The sequence below is a fragment of the Pogoniulus pusillus genome, chromosome 4 (genome assembly GCF_015220805.1).
Source record: "Pogoniulus pusillus isolate bPogPus1 chromosome 4, bPogPus1.pri, whole genome shotgun sequence".
In the NCBI taxonomy this organism is placed as follows: domain Eukaryota; kingdom Metazoa; phylum Chordata; class Aves; order Piciformes; family Lybiidae; genus Pogoniulus; species Pogoniulus pusillus.
This window is the reverse complement of record NC_087267.1, coordinates 10,884,347-10,901,398: the sequence shown is the minus strand read 5'-3', so window position 1 is coordinate 10,901,398 and position 17,052 is coordinate 10,884,347. Positions and strand designations below refer to the sequence as shown.

Genomic DNA, 17,052 nt, shown 5'->3' with positions numbered 1-17,052 from the left:
CTGCCAGCTCTCTCACCCCTCTGGGGTGGATCCCACCTGGTCCCACAGACTTGTGTGGATCCAAGAGGCTCACCAAGTCCCTGACTACTTCCTCCTGTACTACAGGGCGGCTGCTCTGCATCCTGACACCATCAAACAGCTCAGAAGGCCAGCTGTCCTGGGGACAGCCTGCCTTGCTATTGAAAATTCAGGCAAAAGGGGTGTCCAGCACCTCTGCCTTTTCCTCATCTCTAGTCACCATGTTCCCCTCCTTGTCCAATAAAGAGTACAGGTTATCCTTGCTCCCCTTTTTGTCATGAATATATTTATAGAAACACTTCTTGTTATCATTCACAGCAGTGGCCACTCTAAGTTCTAACTGGGCTTTTGCCTCTCTGATTTGCTTCCTACACCACTTAGCAACATCCTTATTTTTTTCCTGAGTTACCACCCCCTCTTTCCAAAGGTGATATGCCCTCTTTTTTTTCCCCCTTAATTCCTTCACAAGTCCCTCACCCATTCATGATGGTCACCTTTTCTGGCGTCTCTGCTTTAGGCACATTGGCACAGCCTGTTCCTGAGCCTTCATGATTTCTTTCTTAAAGTAGGTCCAACTTTCCTGGACCCTTTTTTTTTTATGGGCTTTTTCCCAAGGTACCCTTTGAGTTAGTTCTTTGAATAAGCCAAAGTCTGCCCTCTGGAAATCCAGTGTGGATATTCTGTTGATGCCCCTCCTAGCTTCACTGCATATGGAAAAGTTATTCTGTGGTCACTGCACACCAGACAGCCTCCAACCACCACATCTCCCATGAGCCCTTCTCTATCCGTAAACAGCAGGTCGAGCAGAGCCTTACTTCTGGTAGGCTGGCACACCAGCTGTGTCAGGAAGCTATCTTCTATACTCTCTAAACCTTCTAGACTGCCACCTCTCTGCTATGTTGAGTTCCCAGCAGATATCTGGCAGGTTAAAGTCACCTTAAAGAACAAGGGATGGCAATCTTGACACATCATGCAGATGTTGATAGAATAACACACCCACCTCGTACTGGTTGGGGGGCCTGTAACAGAATCTAACCAACATGTCAGTCTTACTGGTCTGCCCCCTGATTTTTGCACATAGGCACTCAATCTGCTTATCATTGATCTCAAGCTCCGTGGTGTCAAGAGCTTCCCTAACATACAGAGCCATCCCTCCACCCCTTCTCCCTTTTCCACCTTTCCTGAAAAGCCTGTATCCATTCATTGCAGCATTCCAGTTGTGTGACACATCCCACCTCATTTCTGTGAAGGCAACCACATCAGAGCCTTCCTGCTGCACCAAGGCTAGACTCAATACAGAAGATTAGCCTCAACACAGAAGATTTTATGGAAGATAGACTCAATACAGAAGATTTCATGGGCTGCCATGCTGAGGTGCTCATTTATGTGCTGTATAAGAACTGTATAGGAATTCTTGGATTTGTGATTTCACTCAAAATTGAAATTCTTTGCCATTTCTAGCCTGAATCCAAAACATAATTAACTGGCAGCACACTATCAAATTCTCTTCTCCTTTCCTGTGTGAAGACATGGTAGAAATGAAACTTCAGGAAAATTTGCTATGTGAAATATGTCAGTTTTCTCCCTCAGCTAAGTATGAGAGGTCACATTAGCCACAGCAGAGTGACTCTGTATTCCTCCTCCTTTTTATTCAAGCATTCAGGATCAAGTTCTAACTTAGAAGAACATTGAAGGAATAAACTACAGCTGTTGGCTCTTCTCCAGTTAAACTATATATTCTCACATTGTTCTCTTGATCTTTATACCATCTCCTCATTTACAGCATCACTGTAATTAACTAGGTGCTGGCTGTGTAGTGTATTTGACCCAGAATTTACAGGATACTCTTTGGAGCATCCTGCAAGTGAACCTTAACTTATTTCTTCTATTGTTTCTTCTCCAGCAGATTTTCAGGCCTCCTTATGAAATGCTGAGAACCTGGATATGCACTTTATTGTCTTGTTCTTTCACTGTGTAAAATGAGTATTGCTGGGATTTGAAAGTATTTTAAAATTAAATGGCATTCCCTTTGAACAAGAACAAATGAATAAGCAGGCATGGTGAAACAGGTAGGTGCAATTAAAATGACTGTGAAAGTAATACCCTTGAGAAAATGCCCCACATTGCCTACCTCTGCTACTGAAATGTTTAGGTAGGATACCTATTATTGTACTGCTGGGATGTTTGTGTGCAATACAGAGTTCAACAGGCAGTGGGAATTAGAGCACTGAGCTTGCACACTGATTTTGTCATTCTTCAGAGAGGCAACGTGCCCAAACACTTTGTGATAGAACATATTTAACTGAAAATGATTTTAGGTTTGTCAGCACAACTGGGTGCTCATGTTGAATATATTCAAGATTAAATCTGACATAATTTAGCATGAACACAACAGCTGCTGAGTAGAACTAAATATTGCTTTGACATAGTATTATCTGCTACAAAATAAGGCAGGCCTCTAAGTGCAGATCAGAGCAAAGGCTTCAATTCCAAAACCTCAAATATTTATACAGCAGATTGCCTTTTCCTGCAGATAATCCACTTATGATCTGCTGCAACACTGACATTTTGTTCTGCACTTTTGATAGGAAATATGTATTTTGACAGCTTGCTTGGGAGTCTATTCACTGATTTCTACAAAATAAGATTCTCTATGCCCACATACCTCTCACCTACATAACAAAATACCACTTAACCTTCTGTGCTTCTGGCTGAGATACCAACTGTGAGCAAAAAAACAGGGACAGCAGACTGAAGCTATGCTGTATTAAATGAGTTAATGAAAACATGAGTGCATTAAACAAAGTATAATATTTTATAGACACAAATATCAGATTTTAGAGGGAGGACTTTATGACAGGAGAACAAGGATTGAGTGAAAGAAATCCACTTTAAAAAAAAAATAACCCCATTACTACTTATTACAGACAAGCTACAGGAAGACTCAATTGGAAAAATGCAAGCATCAATGAATCTGAGGTAGAACATCTGGCAGAAGCAGACCACAGAGTTTGGTGCCAGTGATGTTGTCACTGCGACTCACATGTCTGGGCACTTTTTTCCACAAACAGCAAAATCAGATACTTTGAAAACACTGAAGGATCTAGGAAAAACAGAATGGATATAGAAGGGACCATTCAGAAGGCAGATTCCTTGTCATACTACAAATCTAACGGGACAGAGACCTTCTGCTTGGTTGTAAGAGGTCAAGAGCAAGTGAATCACAGAATCCTAGAACTGTCTAGGTTGGAAAAGACTTAAGATCATCAAGTTAACCCAGCATTGCTAAGTTCAACAATAAACCATGAATACACATCTTTTAAAGACCTCCACGGATAGTGACTCGTACATTTCCCTGGGCAGCCTGTTCCAATGCTTGACAACCCTTCTGCTGAATAAATTTTTCTTAATATCCAATCTATACTTCCTCTGGTGCAACCTAAGGCTATTTCCTCTTGCCCTATAACTTACTATTTATGAGAAAAAACTGACACATCACATCTTACATCCCTTCCCTCTGGAGGAAGTTTCCACATTAACTTTGCACTGTGCTACTCCTTGAATCATGTACAGAGGAATTATGTCTAAGGTCAAAATCTGACAGGAGGTAACAATACACATGACTGCTGAACACAGACAGTACAGCATATTTTACTACACTATACTATCACTGAGTATTACTAATTCCTAATCAGGATATTAATACAGGCAGGCACACTCTGAACAGACATTTCGAAGCTTAATCAAGACTCCATCTGACAGAGGAAGCATGATTTTCCTCTAGCTATCTTCAATAAGCACATGGCATCTTTGATTTCCTTGTAAGTGCAGCTGCAAGAGGTGTAAGGGAGTGTGGAGTGGAACTCAGCCTAGTGCAAAGTTAAAGAAAGCATACTGTTCTACAGAGTCCTCTAGAACTCTACAAAACCACCACACTGTTCTCATCCAAATTGTTTGCTTGTTAGTCTGTAACAATCTGTTACAAATATATCATTTAAAGTCATCAGGGAATACTTAATTGTCATCTTTGACCTTCTGTTCATGAAGCTTGCTTTGCTTTTGGCTACATCTTATGGATTCTGGGGACACACACATAAAAAAAGACTGGATCAAGAATAAACTATGCAGACAGAACTTCCAAATTCAACAAAACTCCTAATCACTAACTCAGATGCTGCAGGTACTTACTACTGCTAGATGCTTACATGTCCTTTAGCCATTTTTAAGCTTTTTTTGACAAAGGCAGATGGCAAAGCTGTCTGCTGCTCTAAATGTTCTTGGTAGTTATATACACAGCAAAAAATCATCAGCCTGGTCACGCTCCCGGGCTCCCCTTACATAAAGAGTTATTCTTTTGGTTCCAAGACTGTACTTCAGCAGTCACACTGGTCTCTTTCCTTCCCATCATCCAGACACAATGTTCAGTCTCCCTGCTTCCATTCTCTATTTTCCATTATGGGACAACCACCTAGTCCTTGAAACTCCTTTATTGCCAATCCTGTATTAAGACCTGTTAGCTGGTTTGTTACTCATTAAAGTCCAGCCTGTTTCACTATATAGTCCATTTTTTAAAATTAATTAGTTTCATGTGGCAATAAATCAAATGGCTTTCAAAGGCTATTACACTGACAGTATCACCTAATCAAATTTGGAATTCCATCAAGTATTAAAAAATAAAAACAAAATTTTGATCAATCAGTTGTTTTACAAGCCCTACTTTCCATAAAATTGTTGAGCAGAATTAATTTTGCTCACAGCCTTTAATGCCCTATCAGCTGAATCCCCAATCAGCTTTTTCCATATGTTCTTTCACTGTGATTTATATCAGGCTATATTTACCCTGCTCAATCTGCTTGTCTACTCTGAAACTGGGCAGAATACCAGTTTTCTTCCAGTCTTAAGGAACTTATTAAAAATGAAAGCCCATAAACCAGAAATCTCCCCCACAGGTTCCTGCAGAACTCACAGGTGGACCCATTGCACCTAGACTCAAGAGCTGAAAATAGGCATCTTCAACACATTATTTAATATCTATGAATCTATTATAAAAAACCCTCTCCATCCTTCTTTCAATTCATCATGTTATTTGAAGGACTGCAGCATCACCACCCCCCAAAAAATATCACCAAGTAGCTTACAAGACAGTGCTAATCCTGTTTCTGTTCTTAAGAATTGGTTCTATAAAAATAAATCAAGTATTTGTCTGCTTGTCTCCTCCACAGCAACAGCCAATACATCTGCCTTGAGAACAGAAGCTCTTTCACACAGATCTTCGTACTGATCACATCTGCACAGCTGAAGCACAATGAGATCCAATTGCTTCTAGTGTAACTTAGGCACCAGCTCAGAACTAGCAATATGAAACAGCTTCACTATCCATGAATTCTGCACCACTCCTGAACTGCCCTTGCACCAGGTCATCTGACACCAAACCAGCTGATACAGCCTTGCACAAGGTTGACTCCTCTGGTCCAGCCAGGACTGAGGAGGGTTCTACAAAGGCATGAGTGCCCACTGTCTACCTAAACAGTCAACATCAAATAGTCCTTTAGTAGCCTTTTATTAGGTGTTGTGGTTTAGCCTGTCAAGCAGCTAAAGACCATAGAGCCATTTGCTCACTTCTCACCACCCAGTGGGATAAAGGAAATAACTGGAAACAAAGTAAAATTTATGGGTCGAGGTAAGAGACAGTTGAATAGCACAGAAAAGAAAGCAATGGGGTGGGAGTAGCTGAGTGGGTAAAATAATAAATTTATTAGAATATACATATACAAAACAGGTGAGCAACTGTATTGCATATCACTGCCTGCTGACTAATACCCAGACAGTTCTGTCAGCTTTCCTCCTAGTTTATATAGTAGGCATGATGTCATGTGGTATGGAATATCCCTTTGGTCAGTTTGGGTCACTTATCCTGGCTATGTCTCTTCCCAACTTCTATCGACCCCCAGGCTCCTCACTGGCAGAGTAGTATGAGAAGTTAAAGAGTCCCTGACCACTGCTTAACACACTGATGTTGTAGTTGTTGCTATCAACATTATTTCTAATCCTAAATCCAAACCACAGCACCACAACCACCTACTGCGAAAAACATCAAATCTATCTCAGCTAAACACAGGACATTAGGGCAGGAGTATAAACGAAGATACACCTGTTCAGGTAATTTCATAAGGCATCTCTTCAGGAGCCATTTTTTTTCCCACTGAATGGAAGACAGGAAAGAACTCCAGAGTTCCAGGTGAGCTATGGTACGTTTCACACTGATAAGGCATAGGCAATCTGGATCTTGCCTTGCTGACTTGTTTCTGAGGACTTTTCTTGGGGAAAAAATATATAGAGAGAGAGAATATTTTTTTTTTTCTCTTTTGTGAATCTTTAGTGTTGCTCCTCCCTGCTGCTAATGGCATCTCATTGGCAAATCACTACAAACACGGAGATGCAGCTAAGGAAAGAATATAGGTCCTTAAAAGCCTTATTTCATCTTTCTGCACTGCAAGTGCCATATCCTAGGAGCACCCAAAATTGCAGAGTAAAATAAGTAACTAACCACAGGGTTCAAATGCCTGACTAATAGCTGCAGATGAGCCTGTACATTCAGTCACAATTCACAAACTTGAATCAGCTCATGAAAACAGCCACTTCAGTGTTGATTTTTAGAAGACTGACAGTCTACAGTACAGATCTGTCCTTTTACAGTTGTCTTATGTATTCCCTGAGGACCTATATGGGATTTGGGCCTTCTGAGGATTTAAACAGAAGAGCACTTATTTTCCAGGTCCTGCAGAGATTAAATTATAAGCTGCTTTGGCTGGGACGATTACATACATGGCAGAGCAAAGCTGTGGGTAGTCCTCAAACAGGGAGGTAAGCTTGTAAGCCTGGCAAGTTCAGATGCCTTCAGAGTAAAATCAGCCGCTGAACTGCTTTTTCGGATTGCAGATTTCAACTCAGACATCTCATCTTGCTCGGGTGCTATCTGGTGCCCTATATTCTTGACTGGATTCAGTCTTCCCTCCCCCTTTTTTTACCTCCTCACAACAGATGGAATGAAGCACAAAGATGAGGTTTAGCACTATTTTCAGCAGACCAAATTATGAGTTACTACAGCCTGAACAAATATGTCATATTTTATGCATACTTTGCTGTCTTTCAAAGGTTTGGTTGAAATGCTTGGATTCAGCATACCTCAAATCTGCTGAAGACTTTAGGTTAGCACAGGCGAGAGTAGAAACATTACTTCCATAGGCTTAGGTAGATACAGTTTGACTTGAAGTTAATTGCTAAATATGGTGATGAAGGAGAGTAAAGAATTCAGCTTGATTATTGAATTTCACAGAGAGTTTGGAATCATTCAGCAGGAATGAGGGAAAACATATTAAGGAAACATTTTTACAGCACTCGGATGTAAAAAACAGGTACCCACAGGAATTCAGTGAGGAACCATTCCAGTGGGCTGTGGAAAGAATTTCTGTCTTGCAGCCTCTGAAATGATTGCTTTTTCTCAATTCAAGCTGATCCATTCACCTCCCACTTCTAGGCTGGCAAACTCATGGTATTTTTTGTGGATGGTCTCTCTCCTGGCTGGTTAACCAGGATGCAGAGCAGGATCCCAGCATGCCAGCCATAGCAGCATGGTTTGCTTCAAATCCACCCCAAGCTTCAAGCACGTGTTGGCCTTTGGAGTCTTGAGGATGTGGAAGTCAAAGCCCTAGGCCTGGATATCACTAGGACAGCTCCTCAGGCTTTGACATTCTTAGAAGTATGTAAATGATCCAGTTGCTCATAAAATCCACTTTCAGAAGATCTAACTCAGAATGAACTTCAACAAGACAAAGATTTTTAAGTTGCCCATCTTTCTTCCTGAAAGGTTTTGCAACAGAGCAAAAGAGTGCTTATGGGGAAAATATCTCTGAATCATCAGACTGCTATGACAGCTATACTGTACTGTGCAAACAGAACCAGAAGGAAAAACTGCAGAGTGGGCAGAAGGAAAACGCACCATCATTCTGAGTGAAGACTCCCAATTCAATGACTACAGTTAGCTCCTTATAAATAAACGAAAAGGATGTTCAGCTGAATTACTCCCTGCAATGTTGATTTATGTACTCAGCAGATATGATGAAAGAGACTTTTTTTTCCTTCTCATTTCTATTTCTTGCCCAGCAAAATTCAGAGCAGGGGCTTCTAAAACTCACTAAAGAGAAGGCAATACATTCTATATTACTCTGGTTAATTACTTTCTTTGCATCCCTACAGCTAGCCCCCAAAGCGCTATCTGTCCAAAAGTATTCCTGTAGTCCTGGAGACATTCCAGTGAAAGCCAGACTGTGCAGAAGAGCAGAATCTGATTCAAAGACAGGGAAACTCCTCCCTGTGGGAAGTAGAGCAGAAACCACTAATATTAGCATGAAATGCCAGAATAGTTATGCTAAGGAGGAGGTTGCTCAGAATAAGGACAGTGCCAGAAGCTGAGGACTAAGACATTCTGCCAGATATAAAACTCTAACAAGTACACGAACAAAGGCGGCTAAACAGCACCGAGGGAACAAACTGTACAAACTCCAGCTAACTGCCTTCAGCAGATGTTTTGGAAATGGGGGTTGGGGACTGTCCATGTATGTACAACATCTATTTAACAGGCAAAACTTAGCATGTTTGCTCATTTAATTTTAATTGATTCTATTAAAAGAGTTACAGTTACATCTGTTTCCTGGTTTAATTTTAATTAATTCTGTTAAGAGAGTTACGATTACATCTGTTAGCTTGCAATCTCTGCCCACCATGAAAAAATGAAATCAAGTCAGCTCAGATGCAAACACTTCTACACTTCAGAAATATCCCTTCCTTCACTTAAAGTGCTGAAAATGTTCATGATGGTTGTATCTGTGCAAATTAGGTCTGGCCCTGCTTTTAACAACCCTAATGCATGCTGCCACTCATCCACATGGAATGATGTGGGAAATCAATAAATGAATCAGCTCCTTAAAATTTGTTTGCAGATATCACTGATGCTGTGCTGCATTTCACAACCAGGTGACCATGCTCAGGTATGCAATTGAGGACCGTACCTGCAGGGATTACTTGTGCCCTAACAATGGTCAGAAAGGACCTGCCAATTTTAGGATTATCTGACTTTACATCTGCTCTATACAAGCACCTCCACTCCTGAGTCTCAAGTAACTCATAACTACACACACACTGCTTTGTGACTTTCATAACACAGGTCTGCTGCAGCTGGCCACCACAATTCTACAGATAAAGTAAAGCAAGGAAGCTAGGCATTCAAGTTTCCTGGTTTTCCTGCTGCCACCCTCTCCCACCCCACGTTTTTGGGTTGGGTTTTTTTTTTTTCAGTATTCACTTGAAGTGCTCCCTAAATATATAGGCTCCAGTGGATGCTGTGGAAGCTTTAAGTGGAAGCATATAACAAGACAAGGCCTGACAGGACACACACTGTGTCTGTGCTACACAGTGCTGTGAACAATGACACCACCTCACTGCCTGTTGCCATCGTTAAGAGCTGATTTATTCAGGTGGCAGTTCGGAAAGCAAAGGAGACCATCAGGATCTCATGAAGGGAGCTCACCATCATCCTATGGGTATATTCTGACAGTGTTTCTCCCACTGTCCATGCGTAGGGTAGAGTGGTCTGGATGTACTGGGTTTCTTGCACATTAATATTAACAGTAATGTCAGTCCTCCATTAGGTGGCAGATTGACCCAGAGATAGGACAGGGCAGGCACTTCTGAGCTTGGACTCTGGGGAAGTCTAGGGAAGGGGAATGAGCAAGGCAGACAATTGTAGAAGCGAATCACTGTGATGGGATTGAAAAGATACCAAATAAATAATACCTTTTGGATTTTGCTAGATGGAGGGGGAAAAGCAAGACTTAAAGAAAGTGTACATATATTTAAAGGCATTAAGGTTGGAATGATATGTTAAAATTCTACATACATAAAATCAGATGTAGAGAAATTGAAAGTATTCTTCTTGATATTAAACATGAAATCAGAAAAACAGGTTTCCTGCAGTACTGACAGTCACAATCTGAAAGATGATGGGGAAAAAAAAACCACTATAAAAGCCTAGTGATTTGCACATGAGTATTTGCTGCAGTTCTGCCCCCTTCTACAGCTGATGCACAGCAATAAATTATTTCAGCACAGATGTCACCTTTATACAAGGGTTACAAGAGCATTATAAATATTTCACTGAAAGAAATAAAGTAATGGTGAAAAAACAATGTTGCAGTAGTTAGGGAACGTTTAAAAGCACTAAGGTCTGAAGGCTTCAGACACTCTACGGATCCACTGTAAAGATACTGTAAGGCAAACTCCAGAAAATCTGAAATATACACAGAGATTTCAGCAGACTACTGTGCCTCTGTCACCACCCTGACCTTTCAGTCTGAAGTACAAATCATGGGTTTGTGTTCCTTACAAATCTTTTCTTTTAGTCAGTTGGGGTTGTTTTTGGCAACCACACATTGAAGTCAACATTTTCAGTTCAGAGCAGGAAAAGCACCCTGGATAAAACCATCAAAAGCAAAAATGGTATTTTGGATGAACCAGCATTTCACCTCTTATTACTTCCCTCAGAGTGTACTGTTATCCAAAACTACCAAGATCATTCCATCTATCCCTATATTTTAAAGGTATTTTAGCCAATTTTACTGATATAAACTGATAAGCTTCATCTAAATATACAAATGTATATACTCAGTGCTGTTGTGTTACACTAGTCTGCCAACTTAAAATAAGAGACGCAACACACTAAAACTCATATTTTTAGGATTAATCCCTTACTGTGCAGCCAAATCTGCCACTGGCTTCATCTGAACTTGTCTTGATTAAAAATCTTAAGAGTTGTTCTATAATCTTTATTGCAGCTGACTCTGTTAAATCTCCCCAGCCATTTCTTGTATCTGTATTACCAAAGACCTCCAAAAACCAGTAAGTCAAAAATAGAAATGAAGGGCTTATTTTACTGTGTTTCACATTTATGTAAATGTGGAAAATTTCCCTGCCTTTAGGATGTCAGAAGATTAATGTGTCTTTTTAATTGAATGTGCTTTTTATTTTAATGTATAAAAATAAAACCTTGCAATTGAACTCTCTCAATAAATCTTGCACTTCTAATACTCTTAAAACATCACTATCAAATTGAAACCTAAATGAGATGTTCTAACCTACATTCCCATATTGTTGTTCTTTCATTAGAAATATATTTTATGTTAAGAATATTTTCAATTTTCCATTTGAAAGAACCAGAGAAGGCACTTAACACCCTTAAAATAACATAATTTTAGGTGTAATCTAAGAAAGCAGCAATAGAAAAAAGCAAATAACTAGAGCCTGAGTGAGCTTTTTTATACAAATCATTAATTCAAACCTTTAGGGTAAAAAAAGCTCATTTATTCTTCAAGAAGTTAATCCAGTTTGTTCACTAACTGGGAAATAGCTTTCCCTGCAGTTTTCATGTAAGTATACTATTTATTAATGAAACTTAAAAAAAAATCTTAGCTCAGGAGTGCGTATCTATTATGTAAGTAAACATTACACTTTGATGTAAAAATCTACATTGTTCACACATTCATTTGAATTTTACATTCACATTACCACTGAGGAGATAAAAGAAATTTCTTTCATATAGCCATATCAAAGAATCACAGAATATATCTGGTTGGAAGAGACCTTAAATACCATCCAGCCCAACTCCTAAACCAGCACTGAAGGGTCAACCATGTCCCTAAGAGAAAGGTCCACACACCATGTTTACTATTGTTTCCTTCAGCTTGTAACAGCCAATTTATCTTTTAAATCAAGATTGCAAAAGCAGACAGCCCCTATCACAAAAATAGTTTTGGGTGGGTTTTTTTGCTGTTTAAACTAAGCTCTGTGTAGTTCTGCACACTTGCACCAATGGATGAGGACAAAACTTTTTTTCCATGTACTGTTTAAAGTTTGTTTTGGCATTATATGATGAGTACATATGGTATCCTCCCACAGAAGTAATGAAAAAAAATATTGAATTAAAGATTCTTCAAGGTAAGAGGAAAAAATAGCAATGCAAGAGGAAAAACATATTACTAAATCCTCCAAAAAAAACCCCTACAACAACAACAACAAAAAACCCAAACAACTTCCTGAAATTCTTCTAATAGTACCACAAATGCACTTTTCTATGTAACTTGCAGTCCAGACTGCATGTTGGTACGAGCATGATCACTAGAGGGATAAGCATGTTACTTTATCCACACTAGAGGATGACTACATTTAATCATTCAAAAAGAAAAACAGGTTATTAACACATATACATATATAATAGCTGCACTGCACAATAGGGCACCCAAAGAAACACCTGCTTTTTATGATAATATCTGGACATAGAAACAAGACATCAGGATTCCACCCCACAACTGAATGTATTTGAAAAGACACTGATTTTATAACTATGCAACCATTTTATCTCCAAACTATCTGGGTTTTTGTTTTGTTTTGTTTTCTTAAGCCAAGTTATTTGTTAAATTTCTAGACATGCATAAACGAATAACAAATTTATCTTCAATAACATGGCCACATTAGCAGTAATTCTTGCATTACAATTATTAGAAATTACTTCAGAACATTCTGCCAGTTTGAATTTTTGCATAGTTGTAATATGTAATGTGTGTTTTTCATGGAAGTAAACTACAAAATACGAGCATTTCAGAAGGAAAAGTTTCAAGCAATTATAAAATCGAAGGCAAGATGTTTAATAAGTAAACCCAAATAACATTCCTCATTATCTTTGCTTACTTCAAACACTTGGCTATGTTTTATAGCTTTGATAAGTATCTTACACTTTGAAGTAATGTTCAGTCAATCCAGTCATAGTTAGAATAATAGGGCAGCTTGTCAGTCAGACCCCTCTCCTTTGCACATCTTGAAATATTGATCCTTCAATGAAAATACAAAGGACTGCCCAGTCGACTCTCAAGCAACACCTGCAGGTGATATAGTAGTATTAGCATAATAATTTTCTGGTTGTCAACATGCAAAGAATGTAAAATTGCTATAAATCAACATTAAAGGCTAAAATTATTTTCTCTTCCATGCTAATTTGAATTTAGACAGATGCTGTTGTCCAAAGATTTTTAGTTTTACATTAAATTGCTTTACTGCTTACACACAAGAGAAACCACAAGATAACTAAGACCAGAAAGTACTCTTTACTCTTTCATCTAAAATTAAATCTTGCTGGTTTTTCAATTTATCCAGAGATTTAATGCCACTTGAAACTGTGCTTTGTTCTATTCATTTTAATCAAATGTTATTTTAATTGGGCCTGTAAGGACACGTAGAAACTACTGCACCACATCTCTGAAATCAGCCTGGTTGTCAGTCTCGCCTTTAGGCATTATTCCCAAGGGCTCCAAAGCTTCAATTCATAACTCAGATTTGCTCAAAAGAATAATGTACCTCAAAGCAGTACTTCTGAAAAGCAAGACACCGAATTTTCCATAAAGTCTTTGGGAAAAAGTTAAAGCATAAAGTATGGCTCATGATAAAGGTTTCACCAGACACAGGATGCAGTAAAAGTACAAGGCAATGCTACCCAGCACATAGTTCCTTGATGTTTACAAGGATTGACACTGTGTGTACACACTACAGAACAGTGCCTCCTTACTAAAGGGAGCATGAAACCAAGGTAGGACTTTAGTCAAAGAGCTCTTGCAGGTACTCTTCCTCTCCTGTCCTCATCTCTCCTAAGCATCCTTCTTTTTCATAGACAGACATATGCTGCCTTTTCTTCATAGAATCAACCAGGTTGGAAGAGACCTCCAAGATCATCCAGTCCAACCTAGCATCCAGCCCTATCCAGTCAACTAGACCATGGCACTAAGTGCCCCATCCAGTCTTTTCTTGAACACCTCCAGGGATGGTGACTCCACCACCTCTCCTGGCAACCCATTCCAATGCCAATCACTCCCTGGCAAGAACTTCCTCCTAACATCCAGCCTATACTTTCCCTGGCACAACTTGAGACTGTGTCCCCTTGTTTTGTTGCTGGTTGCCTGGGAGAAGAGGCCACCTCCTCCCCCACCCCCCCGGCTACAATGTCCCTTCAGGTAGTTGTACACAGCAATGAGGTCACCCCTGAGCCTCCTCAACCCCAGCTCCCTCAGCCTCTCCTCAAAAGGTTTGTGTTCCAGGCCTCTCATCAGCTTTGTCACCCTTCTCTGGACACTCTCCAGCACCTAAAACCCGTAAGCTAGCCAAGCACCACTAGACTGGTAGAAGAACTGTTCTCCATATTCCTGAGAATTGCTGTCCATGAAAAAGGAAGGTGACAGGAAATAAAGTACATCAAGGGGAAACAAAAAAAACCAAAACAAAGCACTAAAAAACTCAACCCAAACACACACACATAAAAAAAACCCAGCCTAACAAACCCCCACTCATTCTCTGACCTTAAATAAGAAGAATCTAACTCATACTGAAGTAGTAACTTGGACATGGCTTTTCTTATTGTCAGAACGATAAACCATTACAGTATTCTCTCACAGAGGGCTGTTACAACGATTGAGACTGATAATAACAGCCATCAAAATTAGGGCAGCCCTCTCCCAGCCTTGATTCCTCTCTTCCTCAGCAGAAGCCTGACTCAATTTGTTTCACTTTAAAGATCTGGAAGCATTTCACCATTTTCTAACCTAAACTACAATACAAATTTGTAACTATATTTCACAATTAAATTAGGTTCAGTTTGTCTAGACAACATTTAAACTGAAACAGCTTAATTCTCCATCAGAATAAATTTTAAAGTAGCAAATCAAGTTCCATCTCTAAGTGCATGAAAACAATGGTTTTCTTATCAAGACAGATATTAAAAGTCTCAAAGATGTTTTGTTTGTTTGGGAGTTTTAATAGTTTTTGTGGCTTTCTGCATCCAGACTCCTGTATCTTTTTAACTTCATAATTAATTCTGTAACAGGAGCTATTTGCTGTAAAAAGGAGTTGTCTGGAAGCATCTTTCACCAAAGCGTGGAAGAGATAAAGATAGAGGACATTTTCTCACTCTGATCTTGCCAGTACATTCCCAGTATTAAGCTGAGTCCAACGAATTATATTCCTTTTGACATATCATGCTTGTTGTTGAGCAGTTGCCAGGTAAGATAGCAAAATTTCTGCTTAATTAAACCACACTTCTGTTTTCCACAACAGCCAACAATCTCAGGTATTTTTAACATCACAAGGTGCATTCACATCAGTATATGCTGGGAAGAGCTTGATACATCTTTTGTTTAATATAAAAAACCAGAATTTCCAGACATAAAGCCAACAGCTGGCATGACTGAGACACTCTGAACTTCACACAAGCTTTCTCACACGTTTAATCTGAGAAAGTTTACCTAAGCCATTGAAGTGGTTTAGCAGAGACACTGAATGTCAATGGGAAAATAGAAAGAGGAAGAAAACATTCAAGGGAGATAAATACAGTTAAAATAATGTTTTAAACAAAGTGAGCCACCTCTAATATATTTGAGTCGAGGCACTTGCACACACAAAAAAATATGTACCCACTGAAATTCAAGTTGAGAAAACAAATACAATTAAACCTGAACTGACTTGACAGCTGAGTAGAAATAAAGTTAACCATACAATTGCCTTTGCTGCTGTAGTTTCCTCCTTTCTACCAGTTATCACTATGTTTTTTTTAATCAAAGTATTTTGTTAGAAAGTACATTTCAGTGCTTAATCTTCCACAGCTGGGGGTGTGAAAAAGGTTCGTGGAGAGCAGGACAACCACTTTTCTTTCTTTTCTGGGAAGTTGCAGAATTATGTGGCTAATTTCCACAGATTAAAATAGAACCTGACTGAGAGGGAAATACACAGGAGCGGAACTCCCTTTTTTTGCAAAACTGGTCCTTACACTTCTCTTTAAAATTGCCTTTCACTTGAGAGATAAAGTTGGTTCTTTATTTAGGGGTGATTTTCACACCAGGCTTTCTCAGACTTAATGACAAGTATCTGCCAAGAAGATATGTAGAGGTCCTGAGTTCTTCTATTCCTCACTTCAAGTTCCTGCTCTGTCTTTTTGCATTTAAAAATTGTAGCTACATCAGTTTATTTCACCAAGAGAAAAGAAACCTACAGAATGTAAGATTGAGTTCTGACAAAACAGATTTCCCAAAATGGACTACCTCTTCTGTGTAACAGCCTAAAATTAAGCAAGCAAAGAATCCTGTGGAACTGTATCCCCAGTCTGCATCTTCACGGATCTGAGATGGGTGAATGTCATGCTGAAGTATTCCCATCACACTAAGTGGACTCTGTTCCTCCCTACTGCAGCACTGGAGAGGAATACTCTGCAAAGCCAAGGAAAAAGTACTTCTGAGCAAAATCAAGCATCTGAAAATAGAAACTGGTACACAATTGCCTTTCTTAATGTTTTAAAAATCCAAGAGATTCTAATATCTCTGAGTTACTCCATTTGATTCAAGAATAGAAAGTCAATTAACATCCATTGTGAATGTTCAAATTTCTATGAAGTCCAAAAAAGGTTAAAATAAGTTATTCAAAGACAGTCTGGCAAAGAGGCTTTCTTTTAGTCTTTGCAGAATTGCAGACTTACTCAATTTCCCAAGTAATTCCATCATACTGATGTCACAGCATCCAAATTTCATTTACTCTTAGCTTTTTCAATCAGATTATTCAGTTGCTCAATGAGAGCATTCTTTTGCACGGCCTTCAGCAAGGACCCAGTTTCTTCATGTCCCTGTGATAGCCATCCATTCTTTTTAAACTGCTTTTCACTTTAGCAACCTGTTTGCTGACTTTAGTAGAATCTTGTACCATTCCATCATTTACTGCCTATAGTTGTGGAAAAAACAAGACACATTCTACTTCAAGTTAACTTGTTCAAATCCTTGTCTCATATTCAGCAACTTCGCAATCCACAGTCTTAAATACTGTTTCACATGTTCAGGACAAGATGTTGGATAAAACATGACATAAGGTTGGCCTGTAAGCATCAGGCTACCAATAGAT

At 39.2% G+C, this 17,052-nt stretch overlaps 1 protein-coding gene across 34 annotated transcripts in view; it reads right to left on the bottom strand.

Annotated features, from left to right (window-relative positions):
* Window positions 1–17,052, bottom strand: part of NRCAM (neuronal cell adhesion molecule) — a 125,017-nt gene that overhangs the window by 75,962 nt on the left and 32,003 nt on the right. For 33 of the 34 annotated variants that reach the window (XM_064142132.1, XM_064142134.1, XM_064142137.1 and 30 more), the window contains one exon: window positions 12,861–13,004. The exons of the other annotated variant lie outside the window; for it this stretch is intronic. The gene's annotated coding sequence lies outside the window, so the exon portion shown is untranslated. The remainder of the gene's footprint in view (window positions 1–12,860; window positions 13,005–17,052) is intronic. 34 annotated transcript variants of the gene reach the window in all.